Raw genomic sequence first — 27,719 nt, 5'->3', positions numbered from 1 at the left:
CGTTGAGCACAGAAAAGAATCCCAAGTTTGTTGTTTACATTTCCTTTCATTCAATTTATGTTTAGCTCTTCCCATGTGTTCTACAATGGTCTGCCTATGAGTGTAATCTACAGCCTTACTGCATGAAGTACAAAACAGCACATTACCATCGGCGTGAAATTCGTCCCTGCCAAACGCGTTGATCCGATCTTTAGGGCTGACTGTTACTGTCTTCAGCATCTTTGAATAGCTCTGGATACTGACAAGTAAACTGAAGCCTCATTCAACACTGAACTTGAATACAGGAAGCTGTTTTCCTAGACAGCATGTTTATGTAAATTTAAAGCAAAGTTGCCCGTTTTAATGTTTACATATGGTACGTGACGTGTATTGATTTGGTTATTATCAAAAACAAACAAAACAGGCCTTGCATGTTTATTTGCCACACCGCAAAACAATCTCCAACGTCATATAAAATCAACATTTTTCTGTGTTACCATAGACAATTAAATTGGTAATGTGATGTGAAAAGGTGGCACAAGTCTGCTTTGCCTTTATACATATGTAAAGGCCGACTCTGGTCCTGGATTGCAGACCCTGGGACACAGTGAAACGGTGGCCTAAATCTAGGCTGCCTTTTCTTTTTTGGAGCATCCATCCATCCATCCATCCATCCATCCATCCATCTATAGAGAGAGAGAAAGAGAGAGAAAAAAGGTGGCACTGGGCCACCTTAAATCTCAAGCGTGAATGGGGCCTTACACTGGCTTTGGACTTTTCTGTTAGGAAGCCTAAGAGAAGCTGTGCCCTGTCGAATTTCAAAGTTTTCTGAACCTAACCTTGCTGGTTAAAAACTTGGAGGTAGCACATGTGAAAGCAATGAGGATTTGACACAAAGAAGTAAAAAACAGAGATGGCTTTTGAGTTGTGTCATGGACCCAAATACACCTCACATGAGCCTGGCAGCACTGACTGTGACATCACATGGGAGATCACCAGTTACTCATATGAACTACCCTGAAGTATAAATAAAGACCTGCTTCTATGGTGGAAAAACCAATCAAGATCACTTTCCTAAAGTTGGCCTGAAGCATCTTAAGCATCCCAGCAACGTCGGTCCCAACTGAGTGTGTATTCAGTAAGGCTGGGCAGATTGTAAACAAGCTCCGGTCATCTCTGAAATCAAAAAAGTAAAAAAAAAAAAAAAAAAAAAAAGGATGCTAACGTGTTCCTTAAAAAAAAAAAAAAAAACTAGGTCACCCTGGGCCACATTGTGGCTTCTAACAGCACCCAAGCCTGTTCCTGCCTGATCTTCTCCCCGCAAAGTGGAAGTAGTGACAATGGTGGAAAAGCATACAGCAGTCCAAGGCCATTTGTGGTCCAGCGCATCTATGCTGAGCAGGCTCAGAATGTAAGTGGTGACAAAATTCTGCTCACGATATCCCCCGCTCCACTCTTTCTTCCATTCCATTCTGCTTCACTGCTTGCTATTCCCGCTCTGTACCCCCACTCGACAAAATAGACACATTTTATATGGCACAAATGCAGCTCCACAAAAAAATAATTATTTATATCTGCGTCGTGCACCTTATACAAACTGTCCAATGACCTTGAGAGGGCAGAGCAGTTTCCAGCACGATTGCAGCTCATGCAAAAAATCCAGCAGAACCGGACGCTGATGCACAGATCAATTCTTGGGTGTCCTTGTCCTCAGATGCAGCAAGGGACAAGGCATCTGCCTGCGCTGGTTGTGAGGGAAGGGGGGGTCTGCTCCGTCAAAAGGGACTGCTGCTGGTTCATAACTTCAAAAAGCTTTTCCATTTGCCCCATAACCCGGTCAGTATAGCCAGAATGCCTGCTACGGCAGCTTCTGTCCCTCTTCCTTGGCAGGGGATGGCTCTAAGTCCTGCTACCCTAGAGGATCACTCCCTAGCTCCCGGTGTTAGAGGGAGGGGAGGGGACTCTGTTGACAAGGGATGAATGGGGCAAGTCAAGCTGCGCCAGTGTCAGAGATGCAGAGCAGTCCATGGAACAGCGAGCTAGCCTGCTTTACAGTATCATCTTAGCAAAATGAGCAAGACCTGCAGCCTTTAACTGCTTCCTTCCCAGGCAGTGGATGCACCGGTCATGCTTATCCTTTGCTGGAATGGTTTCTCTGGCAACCAGCACAAAGGTGAAATCCGGGCATGGTACAAGGTTGAAAAAAAAAAAAAAAAAGTTCAGCTGTGCAATGTATGCAACAGAAAGCTGACTGGGGCTGATTTTGGTACCAACTAGATAACAAGTACTGGCTCTGGAACTGACCAGGTAACTCGTACAGGCTCTGGTACCATCTGTGGTGTGCAGAAGACCTGAAAAAAAGTCACTGGCAACTGCAGGCATGCACTGTTAAACAGACAAGGGCTGCAGTAAACTGCTAACTAGAATAAATCTAGTAGTCTTCATTGTCAGTGAAGCAAAAAGCAGACCCAGCAACAGCAAGGAGACACTTGTTATATTCTCCAGCAGAAAAGTCTCCTGCCAATTCGACAGTACTGTGTAGCTAAAAAGAGAGCTTAACACTGGCAGTGTCTCCATAGCACAAAAAGCTGACTGGAACAGACAACTAGCGCAGTATACCGTCTGTGTACAGAGGCGGACCTAGTACAAGCAGACAGCCCATGCACACATGCTGGGTTTCTGAAAGAAAAACAAAAACTTACTAAAACTGATATATTACACAGTATCTACCACTTACACTGTACAGGGTTATTTTTCAAGCAGCTGTTTATATTGGACAAATATCGTTTGCCATTCCCATTGATTTTAATAACAAAGGCATTGTTTATACCATGTTAAGCACAGCGTATATTTCAGGTAAACTCAGCTGTTTGGATCTCATTATGTCCATTCACATAGATTAAATTAACAAGTACTTATTACTGTAGGAATCGCTCTTACTAATCTACCAGTCAGCTGTCTGAACCTCGTTACTGAGCGATTACCCCTGTACTGTACCTTGGCTATTTAATCCCTATTTGCAGTGTCAAGTTTATTTACAGGTTTGAAAAAACAGCAGGGTCTGCAACAGCAAGCAAGCATAGCTGGAAAGAGAAAAGTGATGAGCATCAGCACGAAAAAAGTGTTAATAAAATGTCTCTGTTAGATGCTGAGCGCTTGTTAAAGCATGCCTGGAACTCTGTCAGCCAGCAAACAATGTAATGTTGCTTCAAAAAAGCTGGGTTTTCTGTAGTTGAGGAGGAGCGTGCTGACGAAAATACAGCTCAAACTCTGACAACACCACAGGGGATACCAGAGGAAGAATTCTCAGCTGTGTCACCTTGGCGACCAGGATGTTCTGCCTGAAACAAACACAGATAACGTAAGCGTGCACTTGTATCACAGCATCCAGATATAGAGCTGAATTGACAGATATATATTTATATTTTTAAACACGCTGAAAGTTTGCCGTCCATAGCCTGCCTGTTCTGTACATTTCTGCACATACATTACTTTTTTGCACTTACTTATTACATTCATAGTTTTTTTTTTGTGAGCAATTTATTTATTAATTTTCTTTTCTTTCCCCCAACCCTTAAGAAGAGAGAAATGGGTGAGACAAGGAGATAAAAAAAAAATCCATATATCTCTCTCACAGCAATGTTATATCAATACAAAAACATTACAAATATACCATAATCTATTAAAACTAAAATATCAGATAAAGAATATACCTTAATTAATTGAATGAAAGTTATCCTAAAGGGAAATGCCAAACAATGTACTTGATCTTACTCAAACAACTGTGTCTCTATAAAAATTGGCAGCAGTATCCAATGCTGCCATCATACTAGAGGTTGTTAAGTGTAGCAGAGTCGTAGATCATTCCAAAAGAAAAATTGACACAGGGGCGTGGTCCGAGATTAATATATTTTGGATTTCTGTGGACTTCACAAACCGCAGAATATTACAGGATGCTTATGCAATTACCTTGTAATGTTTATTTTAAAAACAAGCAGCATCACTTGAAACCAAACGAGCTTCCTGCCAACATGCAATATCAATCTTTTTTCTTAAAAGATAATCTAAGCACTGTGCTCTCTTTCTGCAATATCGTGGTGCGTGGTTTATTGGAATCCAGGGGGCCACCTGCATGTACACAATGCGCTCCATTGAACTACAGAACAGGATGGTCACTGGAGGACTTCAGGGTGGATACTAATGTGGAATTTTCTGCTGAAGAAAGTGGATGGGGTCTTCAGCCTCTTTAGTAAGCCCCACCAGTCTGACGTTCCAGCAATGATTTCTGTCCTCAAGGCCCGCCACCTTATCCTGCAAAGCATCAATACAAGCGTTGCACAGATTGATTCAGTCTTTCTGTTGTTGAAGATCAGCTCTGGCGATATCCTGCCTGGCAGTTAGTTGTTTCATAGAGGAAGCATGTAGCAGGGGGAGATCTGTGCTGACTCTGCTGGTGTGTTCACAGTGCTGCAGGAAGAGGGCAGCAGTCGTCCAACAACCTCTTGTGAGTCATGGCAGTGACAAAGTGGGGGGTAGGAAAGTGGGTGTGTGGAGCGTAGGTCGGTGATCCAGGTCATACGGGTAGCGGCGGCCGGGATATCGCTGCCAAGTGCAGCCCCTTTTCTTTGTAGTTTTATTTTCCCTTTTTCTTTTTGCCTTCTATTTTTGAATTATTGTTTGAAGCACCTGCGAGTGCGCCTGCACCCTGAACTGTTTACCATCGCTTGGTATTCCCATGGTTCTGTTTACCATAGTTGGTAAGCAGACTACGGACCAACAGCGCCCTCTGCGGGCTAAAGAAACGAAAACACCCCTGAAAATAAAACTAGGCACCTGTGTGATGTTTTCAAGTACACCTGTCTGTATCCTGCGTCAGTGAATTACCCACCACCCTTCCACAAAGCGATATCAAAATCCTCCGGTTTAAGAGCGCTGAGGATAGTAGCTGTTTCAGTTACGTTTCGAACCACAGGCCGCAAAGCCGCGTCAAATGCTTCCTGAACTGATCTATGGGAAGTGCGTGCAAACTCTGCCAAGCGGACGTCCCAATCATCAGGGCCCAGTGATGTCTTCATATGCTTTGCCTCCAGTGTGGAATGAGGGGAAGCAGCGAGTGCCTGTGTGAAGTATCCATCCAAAAATGGTGAGCGATCAATTCTTATAGAAAAAAATATATATAAAAAGAGCACAAGTTGTTCAATTATAAATGAAACAGTGAAGTGGGACAGGAGCCCTATCAGCAAGCAACCATCCCAGCAGTAAGGTTGCGTGATTTCTCACGTTAATTGGTTTTAATACATCTTTTGCATTCATGTAATGAGTGTCTGAATAAAGATTAAACACATACATGCTTGGTTGTTCTGGATTACTGTACTGGTGATTGGGGGACATTTTAACATGCCAGGTTACTGTGTGAGAGTTTATAAATGGTTATTATCAACAACACTTTCCCCAGGAAACCAATCCTGTCCCATAGACTTTGATGTTACCGGAATTCTAATATTAACAACTGCATGACACTTATTGACAACTTCATTACTAGTTGCCAGGGCTACACAGCGCACTTGCATGATTTATGCGCATACTTTATGCAGCTTTTACAACACATTGACTTCACAACTACGGACAACTTAGGCAGAATCGTGGTTTTGAAACTGGCTACGAAGCTGCACGCAAAATTGAGATAGATTTACAGCAGGAGGTGGTACATTGTAAAAAGCAGACAACGTTAAACTATTTATTATTTTAAAAAGTGTGTATCTTAGAATTTATTGCGAGTAACACACTTTTTAATGTCTGCTTTACTCATTGTAAGGACAATTGTAGTACATCGTTGTGTAGAACTATTGTGAAGTAAACAGTTCTATGTTTGGGTATTTCGTGTTTGTCATGTTTTTTTTTTTTTTAAAACACTAACATTTAAAACACATGTATTTCAATACCATATTTGTACAACTACAGGGGCTTTTCGCTTATTGGCAACTTCAGTTAATGACAACCTTTTGCTGGGAACCGAGAGGTATATAGATATAATTTTAGAATAGGCTGCTTATCACCGATGACTTCACTGAATGGACACTCCAGGAAAAGCATAAAAGGTGAGAGCACACTTGGTAGTTTCGCAGTATAACTTTAACTAATCCACGTATGCGAGACAGTTATTGTAGTCCATACAGAAGTGCTAACGTTTCAACGCTACTAGAGTCTTCCTCGGAGCAATCAAAAAAAGTTATAAGGCGCTAGCAAAAATTATATCGACTCACAAAGAGCCGAGCAGCAAGGGAGAGAGCGTTAAACTTAGTTGAAACAAGAGACTGAATCCCAGGGAAGGGCAGGCTTCACGCAGCACAGAAAGCTAGGGAGGGGGACTTAATCAGAACAATGAAAGAATTATATGCTTATAATAAGCCCAATTATTTCAAAAGATGAAATTCGAGAGAAAGTGACTATATCAACTTCTCTGTAGATAGGACTAAAGTCAGAGCTCATTCCTTTCCCAGACAGAATAAACAGAAATGGCGCCAAGCTTTATACATCATTCGTATTCACCTCCTAGGGGGGGAAGACTATGTCCGACACGGACGGGGCTCAAGCAGCAGCTTTGATAAGTGCTCGGGTAATTCTGGCTATAAGAGTTATATCTAAGGCTGGAGCGATGCCTAATTTTTCAATATCGATATATCGTTCTCGAACCTGTGATCTCCAGGCAATAGGGCACGGAGTGCGATTACTGGATGTGCCACAAAAACCCAGTCTCAGTATCCCATATGGCACTGCGCACGTTCCCTGTAGAGACTCGCTAAGCTGTATCAAAGCATCCTTCCTGCTGACTCTCAGCCAAGAATTTGAACACGTAAAACACATGCTCAAAATACATGGTTTAAGACCATGGACGAGGCCTACAGGGTTTTTATTGAGAACTATTCTGACATCTTTCCTGCTTTCACAAAACTTGCAGCAAATTGCAATCCCGATACCTGTATCTTGTGTACCAGAAGAGCAGGATTTTATCCGAGTGTCAGAACAGAGTGCAGACCAACAAATCTCTCATATACATGAGGATCATCTAAAACATGACAATTTCAATGGAAGCTCCTGAGAATAAAAACTGATTTGGAAAGAGCACGTGTCATTTTTTGACTTGGGTGCTAAAAGGAAAATTTAAAAGAACTTTTAAAAACAAAATAACTGTAAATAGTTATAATGTTGACAATATAACTATTTCTACTACCATTATTTATACAGTGCACTGTTTTGCAAGTTAACTTCTTTAACTTGAAATAGTTACATTATTTTCCAGTAACTATGTTGATACAATACTTAAAAATGTAGATATTATGGCTGAAAACGCAGATTTTGAGAAATGCACATTTTTAAAGGCTAGCGTGACCTCTGCATCTCTAAATGGTAACGCAAGTTAGTTGTGTTATCGGAGTATCTCAAACATTACTTTCTTTACTTTTCTTTCTTGTTATCTTACTTTAGAAAACAATTGTTAAACATCAGAAGGCATAGCTCGGTCGATACAGTATTTGTAATTCTAGCACATGCTCTTAGAAAGAAAGAAAGAAAGGTGTGGGCATTTGTAACAACCCCACAGAGAAGGCCAAGAAAAGAGAAACGGACACCGGCTATTTTGAAAACACTGGTCTGTCTAAGTAAATAAGTAAAATTATTTTGACCCTGTCAGACTGGTCAGGTCTTATTTAATTTTGGGGAACATCATAACACTTTAGACCATGTGCTGTTCAAATTGAATTAAAGTGACTTTACATAAAACATGTTTTAAATCACTATATAATCAAAGTGATACTCTGAGGAAAGAAAATTATATAATTTTTTTCAACCTACTATTTATATGAGGGGACATTGCAAAAGAAAATGGACTCCCCCCCCACCCCCAAAAAATTATTGGTTTTGCTGAGTTATTGACTATAGAGCAATCTTTCAAGTTCCAAGGTTTATTGTAAATCAATAAGACACCCCTAACAAAGAAAACCAGTTAAAAAAAAAAAAAAAAAAAACATGTATTGAATAACTATTTCTTTGAAAAGAAGTGCCCACATTTGAACCAACAATTCTAGAACAAATATATCTATGTGCTTGCTATTCACAGATTTATCTGTAAGAATCCAGTGTGATACTTTTCAAAGCAGACACCCATCACAAAACTAGCTTACAGGTGCGCGTCTCCACTCCACCCCACCCCCCTGACGTATGGCGTCTTCATATGACTCGTCACTTTGAGAAAACATGTATTTCTTCACTGGATTCTTCGCCATCTTCATATAAAACTACCTTCATAGTCACAGACTTCTTCCTCCATCATCTCTGCAAGTTCTTCAGGCTGCCATCTGCTCTCTGCCATGACGATCTTTCCAAGTCTGTCTATGCGCTTCTCTGTTGTTCTCTGGCTTTTGAAGAGATACTCGGCTGGTTCTGCCTTCTTTCTAATCAGATGACAGGGGAACAACCTCTGTCAGCCTCCTTCGCTCAGAGCCGACATGACTTGTTAAAACAGTTTTTTTGGGGGATGCCGGACAGAGTCCGACATCAGACTGGAATGGGATGTTTGCAAGGTCGGACTAAAGATCGCAAGAGGATTAATGTGTCATGGTTATAGATATCAATTTGTAAAGACCGCAGAATGTGAGAACACCCCTCGGGAAGCAAGTGAAGTGTTCTTATAGCCAAAGTGTTTCCAAGATGGAGTTAACCACCAGACACAAATATGAATCAATAAATGAATACATATGTATTACTTGTCAAGATGCACATTCATCATCATATGAAATGAATAAGTAAACGCAAAATTACTATAATAATCAAGACAAACTAACGTTAATAAAACTAAAGCAAAACAACACAGTCAAAAAGCTTAAAAATAGCTATGTACTATAAAATTAGCTGGCGGGTGTGTTTCAGTTTATCAAAATGGCAGTTAATAACTGTCAAACTAAATTAACACAGCACCCCTACACACATTACAAAACACAGCAGCAAATATACAAGACATGCACATTATTTAACAGAATGGTGAAGCAACTCACCAGAATTGGTAACACCAAATTGCTCAGCAACTTAATACAGGTTTTTTTACAAGAGCTCGAACAATTTCCAACTTGTGTAGCATGAGAAACTGTTTCTTTACATGCCATTTTGTAGTGACGAGGTGCACGTGTGGAAATCAGAATACAAATTAATTCAAATGGTATGACGGCAGCTCTAGAAAGATTTAATAAACCAAATTGGTGTCCCTCAAGACACTGTCGCAATGACAAGTCACTTTAAAAAATGTTTTGTTCGTTTTACAAAACAGTACTGTATCCATGGTGAACGAATCGCTATCCGTGCCAAGAAGTTGTTCTTTTAAGCTAAGTTCCTGTTCCTTTACCCACAGAATTTACAATGGTAGAAATCTGTTTCACCACAAGGGTGTTCCCTTAGGTGAAGTGTTCTCTTAGGAGGTGTTCCTATACGCTGAGACTATTGTATTAGGCACTAGCCTGTCCAAGTATTTTTTACAAGATTGAGACATCTACAGTATTAACATCTAATACAGCATTACACTTCAACTAAAAAGTGCTCAAACAATCTTTGAATCCAATCATTGTCTAAGAAAAATAAAAAAAGTGAAAAGGAGGGTTTTGTGATATTTGGCAAAACTACAGAATTTTTCTTTTAATTTTTTTTTTTATGGCAACAAAAATACAAAATGATCCCACACAGCAAAACAGCAATTTGACCATAAAATAGATGCAAACAACAAACCTTTATTTCAAATGTGTACATGTGCAGTATAGCCATTATTTTTAGTGCATCCAATTACTTGCACTTGAGAGAAGCACATTACAGTACTTTTCTATTATACTATACTTCCTAATCATTGCAAACAGTCTGTTGAAAAATAACAAATCGATTCAGGATTGACTAATGAATTAGAATGAAGTAATGTTGTAAGGAGAGATTTGTCTTCATTGTAGATGAAATGCTAGTGTTGTTTCTCATGCCTTCAGAACTGCAGATGTGGCTCGGTCTGCTTTGTCAACACAGATCTGACTTTCCAGAGAAATGTGATACATCTGTAAGCTTTCATTATAACCAGCATGCAAATCATCGCTAGATGTGTAATACTCAGATCAATACACTACGCAATGGGCATGTTCAAAACCACCCTAACCCCAAAAGGGTTATCATGGAGCTAAAAGTTTTGAATTGGGTCCTTCAGAAAACACAAACATGACAAATGGTGAGGACCCTGTGATAAGACAAGCAAATATTTCCTCAATGAATCTTAAATGTCATCAAGTCATCTACAATTGAAAAACTAAAAATTAGCTTCAGGCTGCCATTCAACAAAAGGGAATTTGTTTCGTATCCCTCCTCATCTCCTAGCCTTTCCTAAATTGTTGTAATGCTGCTTGTGCAGGTGTGCTACAAGAAAAGTAATATTTGCCATTGTCCCAGTGATTCTCTGCATTTAAAAAGAGGTCATTAGAAATTGAGGACCAGTCATGTTTATCAAGGCTTTGCAGATTCCACCACTTATTGGAACACACACAGTAGCTCAGCATATGCACAATGCATCTTCCTTAAAACTGGATTTATGAAGCACAGGGGGAAGAAAGCAAGTCTCAATTGTTTGACCCTTTTTTGTTCACCTGGACATTTACTGATATTTGGGTTTATTCAATTGATCTTATCAGTGGTGGATCTAAATACAGCAACCATATAATTCTTTGAAAAGAAGGGCACTGTGAAAACCAGCATTGACCGTATGAAAGTGTGTGCCATTGTACTGTAGAGCACTTCTGTCTTTAAAACCAAGTCAGGGACATTAACCACTCAATGTGCGCGTCTATCAAACACATTATTAAAATTCTTCCAGTTCTGCTGTACAACTCTAAAATTAGAGCAACTACAGCAGATACAGCATAATGTATATGATTATTTTAAATAAACAGTAATGCAAATTCCTAGTACAACTAGAATCTAATCATCAACTTGTATTCACAGTGTTCAAAACCAGAAATCACCATCATCATGCAAGTGCATGCTCCATTAAATGGCCACTGCAAAGTAATTACTGTACAACATCGATTTCAACACTGAAACCAGGAGGCTGTGTTTTCCGTGTTCTGCCTAAAAGCACAAAACACAATGCAAGTGCTTACAAAGTGGCATTATGGGGCAAATGGCAGCCCTGGCTTGAACACTCTAGTCACAAGGTGCTTTACTGTAGCACTGTGTTTAGTTCTTTGTCAAACTGGAGCTGCTTCCTGTTTCAGATAATTACATGCAGGTCCCACTGGTGCTCTCACAAACCAAAGGTGACCTACATTCAACACCAAGATGTGGGCACCAACTCTAAAAATGATGGATTGCAGTTGTTTAACCTACTGCATTGTACTTGTAGGCGGGCTAAACAGGTGACCCCTACTGCACACAAAAACTACTGTATATACTTTTTATTTCACTTAAATGGTGTATGCACTACGCACTTTCAACAATGTTAACCTGAGATATTCCACTTTTAGTCGTACCAATCAACTGAAAAGTTAAGCCCTCAAGGACCAATGAACCTTGCATTACAGAATCCCTGGACTTCTATAAAGTTGCAAAAGGAACTCTATTTTTGTTTTGCAGTGATGATTAATGGAGGGGGTTATTGTATATTTCCAAAAAGAAATAGTTTGGTTTCAAGGAAAACATATGGAGAGCAGGCCAAATAGACTGATGCTTCAAGGATTAGAGTAAGCAACAGAAACGCTATATTAATGTCTACATAATCTGCAGTTCTCAAACTGAACTACAAAGGTGTCTTCTGGAATCTGCAGCCTTTGCGAAAGAACATGACCTACTTGTTTGTAATGGCTTTACCTGAATCAACAGATACCAAGTTTGTATTTAACTGTGTGTTATGTAAAATGTAACTGTGATGTAAAATCAGCTCATCCATTCTATTCCCTCTCAGAAAGGCTGTTGTGGCACTCACAGATTTACATTAAAACACAACCGGAACCATAATCCACGCATGTCAAAGTTTTATCTGTGTGACACGACTCATGGACAGGCAAACATACATCATCATTCTTTTATACAGTGGCTCACTTTTGCAGAGAAGATAATAAGATACATATGGTTGATTGCCAGTGCCTAAGTTACAAAGAAAATAACCTCCCAGCCAGAAGCGAGAGAAAACTAAAAATAAATAAATAAAATAAATCAACACTACCTTCTGCAGTAGCCAGACCACAGCCAAGTCTTAAAACCAGCTGGTAGGTGATGTATCATCACACTGAGGCCTAGTGCTTTAGCTTACACAAATAAATTACTAAATGCACATTCTTTTATAAAAGCACAGTTGTCACTGTGGTTGCACAAACAGGGCAAGAACACAGTAAATATAATTGCAAAGTGGATTCTGGCACCCATGCCAGGTCCCTGCACACTACTCTGAGAACAGTCTCCTGTACCAATGTGCTGAACATTTCCAACTTCACTGTTCACTGGGGCGGAATACAGTTGCAGTGCATACAAAACAACCATATGTACAGTCAAGAGAACAAGCGCCTGGACATTGATGCATTGGTCAAAATTACAATTGTATTCCATAACTTCCACAGGATGGTACAAGACTAATAGGTGGATCTTGAGCAAAATATGGCTCGCCAAGATCCAAAACATGGCTCTTTATCTGGAGTAGAGTACAGGCCCATGGTAAAGTACAATCGTAATTGTGTAATTCATTGCATATTACAATATAATTGTAATTTTAGTTGAACCTTGGCACACCTGCATTATTGTATTTGTAATTACCATATAATGGATCAGTTACAGTTCAATTACACATCTTTCCAAGATTGACTCACAGTTCCATGTTGTGTTTTACACTGAGCAAACATTCTTCTTATATTTTCAACCACTTTTAACCATTCGTTTGAAAGAACATGTTATTAGTATGCTTGGTAGAATAAACATGTCAAATGTGTGTAGCTTTTTTGTTACTTTTTAGTGTAATTGTAACTGCTATGCTTTAATTGTAATTCTAATTGACCCTAGGTCAATTATAAAACAAGGTTTTTTGCTTTGTTTTGTTTTTTTGTAGTACTTTAGAACATACTGAGCACTTTCCACTTCTGTTCAGGGCACTCAATGCCTCAGAGTGCTGCACTGGTGATGCTCTGCACAAGGGCACCACAGTGTATAGGGGAGCTGCAGTGGTTTCTTTATAGTGGGATGTAAACAAGGCTGTAGGCTGAACGGCCAATAATAAAATAACTTATGGGACCAAACAGTAACATACTACAGTCAAAAGAAAGGTCAGGAATGCCAACATTAATATAATATATATATATATATATATATATATATAGCAAAAAACTGAACAATGTAGTCCAGTAAGAAGGCTAGGTCTAAGAGTAACTCATAACCCACGTAAAATGTTCTTACCTTTCATTTGCATTGTCAGTGCTCCCTTTCTCGTGGTCCAGATTAAGTGATTTCCTGTCGAACCTCCAGACATTAGAAATAACTATAAAATAGCCTATATAGATGTGTGAGGGTTGCGTAAAAATCGGACTCATTTGTCAGAGCAAAATAACTACTCTGAAACAAAAAAGCAAGCAAAAAAAAAAAAAAAAAAAAAGTGTAAATTAAGCTCTTCCTTTAGGCTGCTTGTCTGCAAAGCCATTACATCTCAACCCCCAGATAAACTCTGCAGCCTTAAAAGTTTCAATTACTTTTTAAAAGCACTGTTTTGTAGTTTGTAAGAAAATCCCTCCCATAACTATTAAATGGATAACTTTGCAATGATCTACTGTACTGCTACTGCAGATAGAAAACCCATTGACTTAATTATCCTGGCAAGTGTTAACCAGGTAACTGCAGAGATAAATCTAGGATTGCAACCATGAATCATATGGGTCTCTGTTGCAGCCCTGTTTAACAACGGTCCTGTGTTTCAGCAGGTTTATTTCAGTGTGAAACTGGAAAAATCTGAAATCATATTAGCTCTATTAAATAACCCTTCAATATTATTAACGTTCAAGAACACTTCTCAAAATGGGTTTCAATACAGTGTCTACACTTCATATGTCAGGATGCAGAGTATAGGCTAGTCCAGCATAAACAATTGACACAGAGTGAGCTGATTATGTAACAGAGGGAACACAGCTCTGATCTATCGGGGCAATTAACCAATAGTTCTACATTGCAAGCCAAGCACAACTAAAACCCTAGATAACGTAATCAATAAAAAAAAAAAAAAGTCTAACATGCAATTTCCTTGCAACTCATTGGATTTTACAGTATGGACCTCAAGACCATCTACAATCACATTAAATGGGCTGAACACAATCCCAAAGTCACTTATAAAGCTACAATAACGCTATTACAGACAAGGGATGGACATTGCATATATCTGAATCAAATACACAGTATTTACTAAACAATTAAATGTTTACACTATTATACTTTACAGCAACAACATGCCACTGGCTAAAATTAATGCTTACTTCATCCAAAATGTAAGCAATAATACATAATAAAAAGAACAATCACAGTATTATTTGACCAGGTTTAATAAGCAGCTCTTGTCAATTAAAAGGAAGTGCAATACAAGTACACTATGCATAAAGCCCAACTTAAGCAATATCCAAACAAATTAAAAGGCAACATAACAGCGTACAGACTATAATGAAATCAAATGATGTCTTCATTGGACAACTAAAATGCAAATAAATGTTTACAGTCAATAATATATATTAAATACAGTACATACCTCCTGGTTCTGGTATATGATTTGCTACATGAAGGCTTATAAATAATGTGGTACGGAGTAGATGTTAAATCATTGAATGCCATTAACTAAAAGTCAAGTTAAAAACTATAAAAACTTTTATTTATTTAACCCTGTCCTTCAACAGTGTTGACAGACAATGTATTTTTAACGCTCATTTTAACCAGATAAGTTATTAGCTGATCTGTGGAGTGCATTCGGTTGAGTGAGCTGTAATGGTTCATTGTGAATTTTAATGGTGCTTCTGCTGCTTGAGCAAGGCATACTGTCTCACAGTCAACAGAGACTTGAGACTGGACCTCTCTCTGCAAGGTAGGTGGATACCTGCTTGTATGATATCATAGGTGGTTGTTACTTTCTTTTATTAATTTTTTCAAATCATACTGGAATTTTTGAAAAGTTTGTTGGCTGTAGTCTCGTTCAGTTTGGTATCTGCTTGTTTATTAATATTAACCACAGCTGTTTAAGTATAAATAAAATGGTCTATACCATGACCACTGACAATACCACACTGTGTATCTCTTTTTTGTAGTCTCTTGTATGAATTACATTTAATTAAATATAGTTAATACGTGCAATGGTGCATTCCAACCACCTCTGTTACCCATAGCTTTATGAACTTTTTTTAACCATCAGGAGCTTGAGTAAAAGGAATATGTTGGGCTTCAGGCTTAGCGTGGTCACAGGCTTACCGTGGTTAATGGATCTGTCCAGACCACTTCTATTTGTTGCAATAAAAGAAAGATAATTACTAATCGCATATTCTAAATGAACAGTTTTCTAATCGAATTATACTAAACAATTATACTTGACCATCCCTATTACAGACCTAAAAAACACATTATTTGGTTGACTGTATGCTGGAACCTGATGTCCTCCCAATTAGCCTACACAACAGCAAACTTAAAAAGACAGCTGGGCATATTTTCAAGCTTTTGCTCGAGTCGTTTAAAAGAACTGGAATACGGCTATAGACAATGAATGAGAAGATATTAATTTCTGTTTCTAAGACACAGAAAAAGGCTGCAACAAATGAAATAAAACATTCTGTGGCAGCACCATGCACATTACGGTTATTAAACCCAGTGGTGAATGGAATATCCCTCTTTCTGTCAAACTGCTAAGTATAATGATACGTACTGTACTACACCTGCCGTGTTCGTGCTCAAGGATTAATTGCTGTCTAATAGCAATTTGCTAGCAAACAGTGAACACAAACTGCTTTTATAAACAGTAACATCATAACTGAAGATACTGCAGCAATTCTGAATGGCAAGCATACAAGTCAAGCATTGTGAACAGGCTGGCTGGTGGGACGTCAGACCAATTTGCGTGACAAGTTTTGTGATGTATATGTGCTAGATAAAAACATTAGCATTGATGAGGGTTTGAAGTGTGTCTGCTTTGAAAAAATAATTTGTAAAAAGTGATATGTCTGCACAAGTATTAATGTTAATGCTGCCATTGGGAACAAGAAAATTATGTTATGATCTAGATCCAGGGTACTCAACTTTGAAGGCTCTGTGGGCCACTTGAAAAGGTGACATTGAAGCTGGGGGTCGCCACACAATTCACTTTCAAAAATACCTCACAAATGCCCATGTAACATAAGGCATATACAAATCTAGTTATATTTGCTTTTTTGTTGATAATAATATTTCTACTTGTGTTACTGCTTTCAAAAGGAGTTACAATTAATTTTTTATAACAGCGCCCAAATACTTTGGCCCTTGATATATTGTACAAGCACACACACACTAAAACAGTTTCTTGTCCAGGTACAACAGCAGGCACTGTGTTAACTGTTTTTGTAAAGCTGAAAATTAACCAAACTAATATCAACGTTTTTTTTCCGGTTATTCAACAATAAACCGACTTACATCAGCAAATTGTCAATACTTCTATGAAAACCATTATCACACTCGTGCAAAAAATAAAAACAAGTAAAATGAAAAACACGTACTTAATGTGATGATTGATACCTTGTTGTAGCTGCACACAAACAGTCGTTTAAATGTCTATCACTGAGACATGTGTGATGTTTCGTTTTGATCGTGCCCATTGATGAAAATGCACTCTCGAATGCCAGTACAGAAGAGACGATATGGAACAACACTGGCTACAGCAATCTAGTTTGTCTATCAAAAGCAAGAATGTTCCCAAAGCCACTGTAACACTCAAAACTTTTGGACAAACACAGTTAGATGTTCAACTGGATAAGCAGAAGCGTAGGGATACAATACACCATAATGAGCAAGTAGGAAACAATCCTGAGGTTCTTAATGCTTCATTGACTCAGTTTACCTTGGCAAGCAAGAACTGACATTCAGAGGGCACAAAGGCACAAATTCCTCAAATAGAGGTCATTATCTTGAACTACTTTCTGAAGTCTCTTTAGCTACTCTGTACTGTCTCGTTTGTAATCTCCATTTCCTTTGTAAATGCCTGTGTTTTCGTCTGTAACACTTCCTACTTCTTCGTCTTTCACACTCTAGATCAGTGGGTCTCACTTTGTGACCCCACTGCCCTGTATTGCTGCAGAATGCTTAGTATTAATAAGTACAAAACATGCACAAGGCAATATCAACAAAACAAAAATATAGCCATTGTTTATTTTTACAGCCAACAGTATAAAAAATAATACAATAAAAAAAAAAAAAAAAAAAAAAAAAATTCCACTGCTTACCCAATGGAAGGAGTGAGCTTGCATGGATGAACACAAATGTTTGAAACGGGGCTCCGTGTGGCTGAGGAAAAAGACAAAGGTCATCTTCAAACAGTGAGGCGGGGTCCTGTACTTGTTTTTAAGTAAAGCAAGTGCAGAAAAACTTAATTCACCAAAGGTATGTAGATGGGAAAGGCATGAGCGCTTTCAGAGCTGCAGGCGATAGCTCTCAGAATTCTTGTCACACAGTAATCCAAAAGTTAGCAAGAGGTTGCTGAGAAAAACCGAGCTTCAGTGTCTCCTCACGAGAAAGGTCCATCAACATTTCTTCTGCTGCAAGTGGTAAATTAGCACTTAAAGTCGCTTTAATTCTAATCTAATCCACCCCTCTGCTTTCTGATCCTTTTCAGGGAAGTACTCTTGAAACTGTAGCTGAAGGCTTTCCAGGTGGCTGGTGACAATGGATTGCAAGTCACTCTGAAAAGGTGCTCTCTTCAAAAAATTATCTAATAAATAAAATGCTTCCAGACTGCCACAATTTATGTGATCATCCCACAAGGCTTCTTGATCCAGCTTTCGATTTTGTCAGCGAGAGCAAGGACTGATGTACCTCATCCTTGGAGTGACATGTTAAGGATATTCAAACGATCGAAAATATCTGCCAGGTAAGCTAGTAAAGAAACCCATTTAGCATCTCCAAGCATTACGGCCAGCATAGAATTGTTGTAGGAAAGAAATATTCTCACTTCCTCTCTGAGCTGAAATAAACGATTGAGCACCTTGACAACAGCCAGCAAACTTCTGTGTGGTAAAGTTGCTGACGGTGCTGTTCTCCCATCTTATCATACAAAACTCCAAATAAGCGGGCATTTGCTGGATGAGAGTTGATAAAGCTGACAATGCAAACAGCTTAGTTGAGAACTTGTTTCAGAACAGGTGGCACTTTTTCTTTAGCAACAAGGGCTTGTCTTTGTATCATGCAGAGAGTCCAAATGGCTTGTGGTGCTGAGCCTGCACTCTGGTGACTAACCTGCTGTTTTTCCCTGTCATGGCATGAGCACTATCACTGCCATTCCAAGCCAGCATCAGTCAAAACCAATCACCTGCTCAAACAGGTTAATAGCCATACTGTGAATACGCCTGGCAACAGTGTCATTAGACCAGGGAAACCACCTGCTTGGCGCACGGTAGAAAAAAAAGTTTCTCCAATAGCGTGGGGTTTACCAGGTTTGGCTATCTCATTAGTTATGCCGCCAACTTGAGCACTTTCGTCTGGCCCCTTAGCTCTGTCAACTTTCGCTAAAAGGAATCGATAAGTTTCCTTTGAAGAGAACTGTGCTTTGTCTGTAACTGACGCAACATTTTCGATGGTTTTAAGGTCTCCTTAGCCAGCACTTCACCACACCCCACGCAAACCAGAACCAAAACCAGGTAAAAACGTATTCCAAATATGTTTCATCATACTTTTGGGTTCTTGGTTTTTTGCTGCTGATTGGGTCATTGTTGTCAGCGCTTCTTTTGCTTGCAGTGTTGCTCGACTCCCCTAGCACCATTTCCAACACTCCTCTTCAGAAAATGCACCATTTTAAAATAGTGTAGCAAAATATTATTGCTGGCAACACAGACAGGTACTGGGTAGGGACAGGTAGAAAATAAAAGGAGGTATGCACCAAACACACAATAAAAAGGGTAAACAAAAAACACACACAGTCTCACACTCTACACTTTCTTTATCATTTTCCAAATCGGACAGCTCCCGCCAATCTCCAAACTAGCTTGTGGAGCACAGATACCACCCAATATTTATCCCCCAAGTCCCATGTACACCCTTCCCACGCTGGCGAGAGGTCAGTCCTGGTGCAGAACATGCACCCACTATAACTATGGTAAAAACAGGATTTGCAGGGCTGTCAGCTTGTGTCTGGTCATGTATCCAGCAACGTACTGCTAGTTCTTTTATTAACACAATGTTGCCATTTGTCACCGAGCTTGCAAACAGCTCGTGCAGCATTATCCTGTAGCGGCAAATGCTACAATACAGTAAAGCTTTCTGAACTCCCTTCACAGCAAATACAGTCGAGTTAACACTACAGAAGTGTATTCCACTGATTGGCTGACATGCAATGGCTGACAGGTGTCCTGGGGAAAAAGTGGATCACAGTCTAGAATTTAAAAAGGGGAGGGTCTATTGTTTTTAAGGTTTACTCATAGATCACTGTACTAGTGCTACGTCTGGGGAATTAGTAGATCGAGCCCAGGGAATAAGTAGATTGGATACATTAACAAAAAATAAATACTTTTAAATGGATTTTGTAAGTATAAATTTACATAAATAAATAGACTGGACGTATTTGACAGTATAATGATAGATAAGAGAATGCTGTAATATACATTAACAATAAATACATAATTTAAAATTAAGTTTGTAAGTGTAATTTGTATGTCTGTTTAACAAATGTTATTGCAACTCAAAGTTTTTGAAGATATTTAAAATTCCTGTAGTTGAAAAGTTGTTCAATCTTCTGCCTATTTGGTTAAAGGAACCAATATCCAAATTAGCAAGGGCATACTAGTCAACAGTCATCACCACTCACCGTAGCAGCACAAGGGGGAAGCCCCTCTATCACTGCCCCTTCTGTTGAGGAAAGGGTTAACCCCTTTGTAGCCCATCTCCAATGTCAGATTCCCCTAGTGCTCTTTTGGTTACATTGTAGCAAACTTTGTATAGGAGAGTCAAGCTCTTTGTGAAACTGCGCGACTTCCCTCAGTTCACTTACGCAGCTTAAAGGATATGCTGTTCACCTTGAAGAGTGGCTTTGATTGGTGTTGCAGCTCACTCTCACACACCAACATTTCCCCAAATAGCCTGCGCAGAATTTTTTTTCACTCCAACAAAAACTTCCTACTGGTAGTTTCTATTTCAAAAGGGCAATGAAAATATCTAATACATGGAAGTCATTCATTTTGTGATAATCTAAACTTTAGAAATAGGTTTACTTATAAGTAAATTTCAATTTATTTGATATGATCTGTAAAAATAACAGTAACTATTTGTTTTAGACCGTGTTTTTTTTTTTTTTTTTTCATTGTTAGTGTGATAGTATGCTGGTGGGGTGACATATGACAAAAACGCTTGGCTGTAAAGGGGTTAAAAAAATAACTAGGCTATCCAACTAAAAAAAGTGTCATACTGAAACAGGAGGCATGTATATGCATATTAGATTAGTTTAATGGTCTGCTGTTTCGAGTACTGTTATCTTGTACACTTTGAGCAAATCTTTCCTAGACCTTTATACAGGTTACAATGAGCCATACACCAACATTGCAATACTGTCTGTGAATGATTTCCAAGTCTACGTTCACTCCAACACTTCATGTAAATTATTATCGTGACCTCGTTTTGAATGTCACAGCATTTTAGTTTCTTGAGCTATTAGATTTAGCATTAAACTGCAACATCCTACTGCTGCAACTTAGTAGCCCAGCAGCAAACTTACATGGTGTATTTTGATGCAATGCACAGTGGTGGAAAGAAGCCTGTGTCCCCACAGTACTTAAATATGGGAAATGCAACAACACCTTATTTCTGGAAAAGCACAGAATTATAAATAGAAGTAAATTAAACTTAAGACAACAACAGTAAATGTGACCAAGGCAAGTGTCCGTCGTTTCGCAATTTGGGGACAATCTCAGCACAATGACAACAGCAGTTCTCTTTCAGTACTAAGAGGTCGATTTGATCAATATATACGTTGCTGGTATACAATACGTCACAGCTGCAAGTGCTTAACCTAGATCATTCCAGTACCGTGGATTCCACTAAAACATCACAAAGCGGTATAGGCTGATCAAAAATCAACCCCAACAGTAACCATACAAGTAAGTTAACCACTGGATAATGAGCTAATTAAATATACGTTATACTGGAAAAATAAGTACAAATAGGCATTCAATTTTAATAGTCAACTTTTGTGTAGAGTTATCTTTCCTACCAGGGGCACCGGAGTCGGGGGGGGGGGTGTCAGAGGAGCCATGTCCCTCCTACACTTTTAAAAGTGTGAGTGGGGGTAGGTCATGTACCCTTATCTTTTGACAAAAGAAACATGTACACAGCAGAAAAAAGGTATTAATACACAGGACTGGCCTTACGCCTATGTAGTCTGTGCCATCGCATAGGGCCCCGCGCCTCAAAAAAGGGCCCACATATTGCTTCCCTTGGTCTTAAACTTGGATCCTCACTCGCAACACACCATTGTCAAAGCTTTGTATGTACATTACTCTACTGTCACTAAGGAATTATCCCTCTAGGCCAGTGGTTCTCAATCCTGGTCCTGGGGGACCACTGCCCTGCTGGTTTTTGTTCCAACCGAGCTCTCAGTTACATAATTGAACCCTTAATTGAACTAATAATTTGCCTAATCTGAGCTAATTATTTTAAAAACAGATGGGGATTTCAATTTAGGTATAAAATTGTATAAGGAACTTAAATTCTCCAACTTTTTATACACTATTTAAAAAGTCAAATTAAGCTAATTTAGTTCAATTAAGGGTCCACTTAAGCAATCGACAGCTTGGTTGGAACAAAAACCAGCAGGGCAGTGTTCCCCCAGGACCAGGATTGAGAACCACTGCTCTAGGCCATGCTTCACACAAATGTGGGTATGCATTTCTTATTATTAGTCATCGTTGTTGCGTGGTACATTTTGGGAGACTGCACGTCTGTACCCATTGCTTGTATTTCTGAAATACACTTGTGTGCGTGTATTATAAGTTGGGCTGTATTTTTTCAAAGTAAGAAAATGCTTATTTCACAGCATTTGACGGTCTAAAAATAGGTATTTCAAGGTATTTTACGATTAAACAGAACGTTTATTAAAACAGAAAAAAATAGCATTGTCCCTAAATTGTCTACAAAATTGTTATACAATTAATGTGTCTGAAAAACAGTAAATTGTAGAATATTTCATTTATGTCCACCTTGTAAATAAAGTAATTAACAAATGTTGTTTATTGTTATAAATACCAAAAAATAAAATAAGGCAGCATATTAAATTATTTCTGCAGGTGCCTCTCTCTATAGCAAAGCAAAAATGTCGACAACTTTAAACACAGTGGCTTTGATGTACATAAAGACAGAACTAACACAGCGAATGCCAGAAAAAAATATGGACATGTTAATGAGCGCAGAGAAGCAGACTCTGGGTGTGACAGCAAATGCTTCTACATTCGTCATCTTGTAACACTGCTGAAACACGCTGAAACAACTGTTACCATTGCGTGTAATTTTTGTATTAAGCAGTAAGCAACTGTATAACCTAAATAGCTAGCCTTTAGGTAGGCTATAAAGCTAAAACAAACACTCTGTAGACAGCGGTTTAACATTTTGTATCAATACATTCTTTATTAATGTAAATGCTGTACAGGGTCATTTTCTTTTTTGTTTTACAAAACAAACATTTGTTTTGAAGTAAATTTAACAGTTTTTGTGAGCTATGACTTACTACCCAACATGCGGATAACATGCTCTTTAGTATTGTTGCAAACTTTAAAAAGCAGAGGATTATAAATGTATAACCTGCTTCAATATTTGATGTATCGCATTTATTTATCAGTAGAAATACTGCATTAAAATTACTTTTTTTTTTGCTAAACAATTGGTAGTTTTTCATTAATAGTAATATTGTAGGGGGAAAATGGTTTGGCAACAAGATAAAGGTATGGCTATTTACTTATGTTGTAAAAGCAGCCATGAATTAAATATCATGCAAGTACAAGCTGTCTCTTGCACCTATGAGTAGCCGATTACATCTTTCATTGATATAGCAACACCTGTTAAACCATCTTTCTGTTCCAGGCATTTTTTTTTTTTTTTTACATTTTAAACCCAAATACCTTGTTGTCTTTACAATAGGCGTGCTTAAATGTAATTCATCCTGTAAAGCTTTAAACATCAGCCCTTAGTTTAATTACTAAATAGGCTACATTCACAGAACTTCATATACCAAACTACAATATGGAATCGACATGAACAGTACAGTTTAGCACTCTTGCCAAACTCAAGACCTATAAAAAACGAGCACAAATGTGTTTATTTTTTGTACTTTTTTTTTAAATGTACTTTTGTTTTTTGCAATTATTTTCAACTGGACCTTTATGCAAATCCATGTAAGCTTCATCAGACACTGAAGGAAATTATTTTTGCAGTATATCTTCCGACCCCAGTTACAGACCAGAGGGCACTTCCTTACATAGTTCCTGTGTGCGTCAAGCTGACACTGAAGTAAGAACAGGAGAGAAGTGTGAAAAGGAGAAAAGGCCATTCAGCCATCAAGGCTTGTCCCTTCTTAGCACACATTTTCCACCTGTCTTTCTGTGCTGGGTTAACTTTATCTGTTATCATTTTAAAGACTTCCCAATCAAGTCTCTTTGCCTCCTTTTTTTTTTTTTAATTTAATTACTTTACTTTTTGTAAGCCTATTACCACAGACTATATTTCATTACTACTGCTGAACTACAATTAAATAAATAAATAAATAGACAGAACCATTAGCCAGTGAAACCCATTTAGTGTCAACAAATAGTAGCTAACTGGCCACCTACCCTGGGTTGAAATTAAACTATTCCGGCTGTTTAAAAGCGGAGATAAAGCATTCTCTCATTGTTTTAGTCACTGTTTTGCTTCACTATCCAAACGTAGTTATAAAGAATATATCTTGTAACAGGTTCTTAAAAAATACAACACAAACTATAATATTTGAAAGTATACAGTAGCCACTTTCATATACACAGGTTAGTAAGACTTCTTTGAGTTTAATAAGTAGAAACATACTTTAAAAACTGTAGACAATGCGTGACAGTCGCACAAAACCTTGGGATAAGTTAAGTTTCAAAGCAAAACGCTTAATCATTCTCACCTGAGATCAGAAAACACCACACAAACTCTAGTTTGGCACACATGTCTGACAAGTTCATTGTATGTATTCATGAAATACCAAAACCGCTTTAGCCAGATATTAAATATATCCAACGTTCTTTATTTTTTTAACACACGAAATGAATATTCCACTCTGGGGTTGCGGTGAATCAAGTAATGCCACACTACTGACCGTTGTCGTTTTGCTATGCACAAGCAGTACTGCAAGACAGGATTAATTCAAACAGAAGCATTTCTTCAGCCGCATGCAAGCAATAACAATAAAAGTTGAGGCTCAAAAAAAACATCTTGCGGGCATTTTGCAATACCTCCAGAGTCCAAACATGACAAATAACAACCAGACGCTGTGTTTGCGAAGTGTGTTGAAATGTTCTGTAATGACACTGTAAATATTGACGTTACTAGCACACAGTCGTCTGCGTGCACACACCTTCATAAACTGGGAGTAGCACCACAAGCAGCCAGTACCTTGCATGTTTTTAAGTTTTAAAAAACCCGTCAGCGGCATAACGTTATTACCTGCAACATCCAGAATCTGGCAGTTTGTTCTCTCTTATCTTTAAATGTGTATTCCACTACCCCGTTTGCGTATCCTTACGGTCGCCTGGCAAACAAAGGCAGGTGTTGGCACGACAGAAGACTAGGAAGCGTTCTCTTTCTCCCCTCCTTCTGCTCTCGCTTCCTTTGAGCTCCCTCGCTCACCCTTTCATACCGGACTGCCCTGGTGCTAAGAGCCGATCTCCGCCTCTCACTCTCCTCTAAGTGGTACGAAAAGCAGAAGAAATTTTGATCGGTAATCTTCGGCTACAATCGGACAACACCCGATTATTTTCTGGAAAACTTCGGCTAGACTCGGAGTTGTTGTGTGCCTCTATTGGAATTGAGAAAAACTACACCAGTTGAAATCAGCTTTCAGTACGGTGGCCAGTATAATCTTGCAATTTCTTTTATACCGAAAAAAGCTCTGCCAAATTATGTTTTTTTTTTTTTTTTTTTTTTTTTCACTTGACTAATAAAGTCTGCATAACTGTTTTTGAAAAAAAAAAAGCTTACAAAACGCAATTCACAGATTAAAAACAAATTTGAGTCTTTTGCATTGTACCACAGCGTTCTTAAAATGTTATTAGATCACTAGTTAAACTAGATAACGTCTAGTGGATTAAGTTAGTCTTGCTTGCTTTGATCTCCTTTGTTCTCAGTATTTGCTTGACAATCTGTTTAATATGGGCCATGCACATGTAAACTTTACGTTCCTTATGTCTGTATTACATCACCCTGGATGTGATATCGCACATAATTTTAATACGCGTTTTAAACTTCTAATACGGTACAACCTTGCAGCCTTTATAAAACGGTAATCATACAGGTTAAAATGAAACTTACAAATACTTTTCCAATGCGAATACAGTGCATTTACAGTGTATTATTATTATTATTATTATTATTATTATTATTAGACAAAGAAAAACAATGAATAACTAACAATAATTAATCACAAGCTTGCAAGACCTTCAGGTAAAAGTAGAAAAGAGACTGCCAGACGAAGCGACCTTTGAGGCCTTGAAAACTATTGTTTAGTTAGTCGATAAAAGGTATCACATCACCTTCTCTTTGTATATCGACTGATACGTCTACCATTTAATTATTATTATTATTATTATTATTATTATTATTATTATTATTATTATTATTATTATTATTAATAATAATAATAATAATAATATTATACAGATGCTTGCCTGGTGTGAGTTCTGATAGTATTTGCCATGTTGTTTATATTAGTTTCAAAGTAAGTAATGTTAATTATATAACATTATTTTAGTTCTGCTATATGATTTTTAGAATCAGTTTAAACTATTCTCTATACACAGTGCTGGTGACCACTACTACAGCGCTAGTGCACGAACGCACGGTGCTGCACACTACAGGGTGCATGTAGTGCTACAGTACTCAGTATGCACGGTGCACAAGGTGTTCGGTGCGCTCTGCACTATATAATCAGTGCTTGAGCACAAGTTACAGTCAGTGCAAGCAGTGTTCGGTGCATAGACTATGCAGAAAACCAAACTGATGTCAGGCAAGTCGGGGCTCCACCCCTGTATGGCCTGCAAGGCTAAGATCCAGCAGGAGGATAGGCATACCCTTTATGCATGGTGCTTGGGCGTCCAACATGCCAGACGTGGCCTGCAGCATCTGTGCGGCTTTGCAGCCCCGGGTAAGGGAGAATAGGTTGGAGAGAGCCACGAGGGTGAGTACCGTGTCCTTGGTGGCTGGACTATTGGCGGCTCTTGGAGCCCCGGAGACCCTCCTCCATAAACTGTCCCAGGACCCCTGCTGGACATCCCCGATGCACAGGCCCCCCCGTAGTCGCTCCCCATCTTCCAGGCGAGAAAGGAGAAGACTTCGAAGCAGGCGAGGGACATTATGGACCTCAAAGCCCAGATGGCCCAGGTCCTGCAGCTCCTGCCGCAGTCCCAGCTTCAATACAGCCAGGGGAGATCATGGTGGGAGGGGAGAGGTGTCCCAGCTGGTGCAAGAGGACACGATTTCTATAGCGGCCTGTGGGGGTGGGACCTCCTTCTCCTCTGACATGCAGGTAGGAAGGGAGCTCAATATCCCTATCGAGGCCAAAATGATTTAAAATGCCCATTCTCATGAAATTGCGTAATCTATGACGGTATAATTCCGTCATAACCCTTTCACACAGCCAAAGGGATCATGTGAGTGCAACTTTCAAACCTGTCAGTCAACAGATTGTTGTCATGGCAACGCCGATTCGCCCATAAATTACAGCATCACGCACCGTCCCTTCTATTTGTGAATTCACCTCCTCGTCAACCCCTAAAGTTAACAATTCCTTATCTTATTCCCGACTCCAATTACTACCTCGTTCTTGGTCAGCCATTGTATTTGAAAAAAAATGAAAGCTTGTAACACCGACGACACAAATACCCAACACATCCGGGATACATGCATTCAGTCACATGAGATGTTAAGTTTCAATCCACACCCACTATAGCGCTTCAGAGACAGCCTAGCCTTTCACACAGGAGATAAGACGGTTCGGTACCGTCTCTGAACCACCTCGCGAGGCATAAAATATGATTGCTCTGTGACGGTACAGGCAAGTCACACAGACCAAAATGCAGCATCTGTGCCAGTTCTGAGCCGTCATAACTCGTCTGTGTGAAAGGGGTATAAGATTAAAGATAAAATTACTTAATATAAATTACTGGAATCAGATTAAATCTTTTAGCGAGGGGGAGTATTTGGACAAATTGGTACCATGAATATAAAAAAGGAAAATGGGAAAAAGCTGGTGGAACATTAACATTTCCTAT

The 27,719-nt window shown here is 38.9% G+C and overlaps 1 protein-coding gene across 6 annotated transcripts in view; it reads right to left on the bottom strand.

Moving 5' to 3' along the window:
* The window catches only part of LOC121312953 (tyrosine-protein phosphatase non-receptor type 3-like), a 133,712-nt gene that overhangs the window by 100,316 nt on the left and 5,677 nt on the right, over window positions 1-27,719 (bottom strand). For 2 of the 6 annotated variants that reach the window (XM_041244958.1, XM_041244956.1), the window contains exon 1: window positions 24,898-25,268. The exons of 3 other annotated variants lie outside the window; for them this stretch is intronic. The gene's annotated coding sequence lies outside the window, so the exon portion shown is untranslated. Of the gene's footprint in view, window positions 1-24,550; window positions 24,755-24,897; window positions 25,269-27,719 lie in introns of those variants that run through there. One more of the 6 variants, XM_041244960.1, reaches the window with a different exon arrangement.

Source organism: Polyodon spathula, chromosome 3, assembly GCF_017654505.1.
Source record: "Polyodon spathula isolate WHYD16114869_AA chromosome 3, ASM1765450v1, whole genome shotgun sequence".
NCBI lineage: Eukaryota > Metazoa > Chordata > Actinopteri > Acipenseriformes > Polyodontidae > Polyodon > Polyodon spathula.
Note: the sequence above shows the minus strand (reverse complement) of the source record. Positions and strands in the feature narration are given on the sequence as shown.